Source organism: Cebus imitator, unplaced genomic scaffold (genome assembly GCF_001604975.1).
Source record: "Cebus imitator isolate Cc_AM_T3 unplaced genomic scaffold, Cebus_imitator-1.0 Scaffold548, whole genome shotgun sequence".
Classification (NCBI taxonomy): domain Eukaryota; kingdom Metazoa; phylum Chordata; class Mammalia; order Primates; family Cebidae; genus Cebus; species Cebus imitator.
The window spans coordinates 409,513-414,571 of record NW_016107863.1 but is presented as its reverse complement, the minus strand read 5'-3'; the positions used below and the strand labels follow the sequence as shown (position 1 = coordinate 414,571).

General features: G+C 46.3%; 1 pseudogene; it reads left to right on the top strand.

Annotated features, from left to right (window-relative positions):
• Nucleotides 1-4,561: 4,561 nt before the first annotated feature.
• On the top strand, nucleotides 4,562-5,059 carry LOC108293795 (annotated as a pseudogene).

Genomic DNA, 5,059 nt, shown 5'->3' with positions numbered 1-5,059 from the left:
TGCCCAGCTGATTTTTTGTATTTTTAGTAGAGACGGGGTTTCACCATGTTGACCAGGATGGTCTCGATCTCTTGACCTCGTGATCCACCCGCCTCGGCCTCCCACAGTGCTGGGATTACAGGCGTGAGCCACGGTGCCCGGCAACAGTTATTTTTCTTTAAGCACTTTAAATTTATCACTCTATTGCCTGCTGTCCTTAAAAGTTTCTGGTGAGTAATCTGCTGATAATCTTATTAAAGGGCCCTTAAATAGGATGAATCATTTCTCTCTTCACACTTTCAAGATTCTCTCTGTTTTTTGGCTTTTGAAAGTTTATTTTATTTTATTTACTTTTGAGATGGAATCTCTCTCTGTTGTCCAGGCTGGAGTGCAGTGGCATGATCCCCTCACTGCAACCTCTGCCTCCTTAATTCAAGTGGTTCTTCTACCTCTGCCTCCTGATTAGCTGGGACTACAGATGTACATGCCACCACACCCAGCTAATTTTTGTATTTTTAGTAGAGACAGGTTTTTACCATGTTGGCCAGGCTGGTCTTGAATTCCTACCCTCAAGTGATCTGCTTGCCTTGGCCTCCCAAAGTGCTGGCTCATACGTGGCCTATTTTATTTATTTTTTATAGAGATAGTGTCTTGCTCTGTCACTCAGGCTGGAGTACAGTAGCATGATATCAGCTCAAGCTGCTTTCTTGGGCTCAAGCAAACCTCCTGCCTCAGCCCCCTGAGTAGCTGGGACTACAGGTGCTTGCCACCACACCTGGCTAATTTTTGTATTTTTGGAAGTGGGGTTTTGCCAGGCTTTTTTTTTTTTTTTTTTTTTTTCTGGTGTCATGACTTGGCTCAAGCTGGCTTTTAAAAGTTTAATTATGGCTGGGTGCAGTGGCTCACACCTGTAATCCCAGCACTTTGGGAGGCCAAGGAGGGTGGATTGCTTGAGTCCAGGAGCTTGGGATCAGCCTGGGCAACATGGTAAAACCCCATCTCTACCCACCCTCAAAAAACAAATTTAGCCAGGCATGCTGATGCAGTCCTATAGTCCTAGCTACTTGGGTACCTGAGGTGAGAGGATCCCTTGAGCCTGGGAGATGGAGGTTACAGTGAGCCAAGATCATACCACTGTACTTCAGCCTGGGCGGCAGGATGAGGCTGTCTCAAAAAGAAAAATAAAAAAGAGTTTAATTATGTGTCAGTGTGGGTCTCTTTGATTTCATCTCACTTATGTTAGAGGCATTTGAAACACAGCAAGTCCATCTGAATAGAGGCTGAGTAAAACAAGGCTGAGACCTACTGGGCTGCATTCCCAGACAGTTGTGTCCCTCAGATTTGGTAATTTCCATTATCCTGTCTTCAAGTTCACAGATGCTTTTCTCTGTTCAAATTTGCTTTGAATCCCTCCAGTGCATTTTTTACTTGTTGATATACTTTTCAGCTCCAGAATTATTTTTTCGTTTTCTTATGGATACTACTGATAGAGACAGGAGACAGTCATATGCCGCACAGGTCTTGTGCACAGAGTACTTGCCTAAACATGCCCATGGTGAAAAATTCCATCCCTTAACACATGTATAGTAAGGGAAATCAATGTAGAGTGTCTCAGACTAAGGGCCCGCATGTGCACTGAAAGAATGGGGTGGAGCCACCAGGAATTTGCTCCTTACGCAGGAAAAGGAGCTTGGTTTCTTCAGCTCACATGTGTTGACTTGGTATTCAATCCTTGAGGTGGGAGCCTGTTGGCAGGACCCTCTCTTTTTTGCTAAGAGCTTTCTTTTAATAAATTCCACTCTCTTCACCTTCCAATGTGTCTGCGTGCCTAATTTTTCCTAGTTGTGAGACAAGAACTCAGATTTTAGTGGCGCTAAAGAGCAAAACATCTTGCATCATTTTGGTGGCCCATACAGGGACATGAGGAGGGGAGGGTAAATGCAAACCAAAAAAATATGTTTCCCTTTCCTTTCCACACCTTCTTGTCCTCAGACTTCTTCTGAGGATAGAGGAAACCACACCTCCTCACCCCATCACTCTCAGAAGTCAGGAATGTCAGCCTTGGTCCAACCCAGCCTTTTCTATGGCATTTGCCTTCTTGCAGGACTGTGATAGCCCTATCTTTTCTTTTACAATATTGGGGGTGTTCCATCCCCACCCCAATGGCTGCAGGTGCATGCATGGAATGGACAAGCAAGTGATGGCTCCCTGCCCTCTGTCCCTCCCAGCTGGGGCTGGGACTCGTGGCCCAAGGGACCTGTGCAACTGGCTGAAGCTGGCTGGCCAGCATTCCACAGACCATGGAGTCTTCCCCTCCTCGGGCTGAGGGGTCCAGCTCAGTCCGAACCCCAGGGTAGAAATGGCAATTAAAAGTTTCTCTGTTGGAGAAACTCATTTGCATAAGAATAAGAGGTTTGTTCCCCAGGCATCTTTTTCTTTTCTCCATCCTGTCAGCAGTTAACACAGCCCTGCATTTAAGCTGTTTTTCTTTTCCTTTTCTCCACCAGGTCAGGAGTTGGTAGGCTGGTGCAAAAGTAGTTGCAGTTTTTGCAATTACTTAGAATGGCGAGGACTGTGATTGCTCTTGTGCCAACCTAATAACACAGCCCTGCAAGTAGAGGGGGGCTTCCCTATGCCAGAGGCTTTTTCACTTTTAGATGTTTTACTAGGCTAGGATCCCAACTCACAAAACACCCTTTTCTCTCTTTTGTTGGAGAAAGACTCAATTCCACAGCTTCACCTTAGCATTAAGCTTATGATAAGGAGTCCATGCAACATCCTGGGACAGTTATTCTGTCCCAAACTCAATTCCAAGCTTCTGGTCAAAGTCCTAGGAAAGAAAGCTGGATCTGAGGGACCCAGAGGCACAGAATAACAGAAGTTAAAAGGCACAGCGCTGGTAAGCATGACTAATTTCTGCTGATTAAACTAAGCCTCTTGTTTCATAGATAAAAGGTCATGCTAGTATCCATGGCATAAATGACATCTAGAGAATGCAAAGGCTATTGACAGCAGAGGAGATAGGGCATATACAAGTAAGAGCAGATAATCCCACTCCCTATCCTCCCCAATTAACATAGGTGAAAGCCACTTTGACACCCATGGGCAGCACCCTGTCATGATTGCTGGGACTCAGGGATATAAGGACAAAAGAAAGAGGAATGCCTTGCTTTCTCTCCCTCACGTACCCCAGGTATTTGCTAGGAAGAGAAGGGTACCAGGGATGCCTTGCTCCCCTCTTTCTAGATGAGTAGCCATTCATCTTTTCAATGCATCCCGAGTCCTGGGGCTCCTTTGAATAAAGGCCCTCTTATTCCTTTCTCCTCCTCTGTCCTCTCTTTACAGATGGGTGGTTGTGTCCCCATGCTGCAGGATGCTCTCCTGGGATGTATTCACCAAAGTGGGAGAAGTTAATTTCCCAAACCTTAAGCTGGTTGGCTTGGGATTGAGCTCAGTGGGGAGGAAACCCAGAAGCCTGACATATCAACAAAAGGGTAGGAGTTTTTTTTGTTTTTTATTTCTTTAATCAGTCATGATTTTGGCCTCCCTCTCCCTGTATAAACCGGAAAGGGAATAATAGGATCACTGTTTGTATTATCTGTAAAGTTTTAATTAATAAAAAAGGATTTGTAAGGTTGGTCTTAAGCTGTAGCCAATCCGGTGTGCTCTGCATGTCTCTCTGTATGGTTCTGTCAGAAAGAGGGGTACCTTAGGAAGGGATGCAGGTCTAGGACTCCAAAGGCCTGCTGTTAAAGCCAGCTCAGCAAACTGGTCAGTGCAAACTTTGCTGCAGCCCTCTATAATTCCCACAACATAGTAAGACCCTGTCTCTACAAAAAATAAAAAATTGGCTGCAGCTCCAGCTACCTGGGAAGCTGAGGAGAGAGGATCGCTTGAATCCAGAAGGTGGAGGCTGCAGTGCCAGCCTGGGCAACAGAGCGAGACTCCGTCTCAAAAAAAAAAAAACAACAAAACAAGCAAAAAAAAAACCACGGCTGGGCACAGTGGCTCACACTTGTAATCTCAGCACTTTGGGAGACTTAAATGATCAGATCACTTGAGGTCAGGAGTTCTAGACCATCCTGGGCAACATAGCAAAACAATTGTCTCTACTAAAAATACGAAAAGTAGTTGAGTGTGGTGATAGCTGCCTATAATCCCAGCTACTCAGGAGGCTGAGGCAGGAGAATCGTTTGAACCCAACAAGCCGAGATTTCAGTGAGCAGAGATCACACCACTGCACTCCAGCCTGGGCAACAAAAATTTTTTGAGATGGAGTCTTGCTCTGTCACCCAGGCTGGAGTGCAGTGGAGTGATCTCAGCTCACTGCAACCTCTGCCTCCTGGGTTCAAGTGATTTCCAGCTAATTTTTGTATTTTTAGTAGAGATGGAGTTTCACCACATTGGCCAGGCTGGTCTTGAACTCCTGACCTCAAGTGATCCGCCCACTTTGGCCTCCCAGAGTGCTGGGTTACAGGGATGAGCCACTGCACCCAGTCCCCTCAAAAAGGATTTTCTTAAAAAGCACTCAGCTTAATTAAAAGTGGATATCTGTCCAGCCCCAGGCCCCAAAGCCACCAAGATGGTGATCCCTAAGAAAAAACGGATTGCCATTTATGAGCTCCTTTTTAAGGAGGGAGTCATGGTGGCCAAGAAGGACGTCCACATGCCTAAGCACCCAGAGCTGGCAGACAAGAATGTGCCCAACCTTCATGTCATGAAGGCCATGCAGTCTCTCAAGTCCTGAGGCTACGTGCAGGAACAGTTTGCCTGGAGACATTTCTACCGGTGCCTTACCAATGAGGGTATCCAGTATCTCTGTGATTACCTTCATCTGCCCCAAGAGATTGTGCCTGCCACCCTACACCGAAGCTGTCCAGTGACTGGCAGGCCTTAGCCTAAAGGTATAGAGGGTGAGTGACCTGCAAGACTCACAAGAGGGGAAGCCAACAGAGACACCTACAGACAGAGTGCTGTGCTCCCTGGTGCTGACAAGAAAGTCGAGGCTAGGGGTGGGTCAGCAACCAAATTCCAGTTTAGAAGTGGATTTGGTCATGGACACGGTCAGCTACCTCAGTAA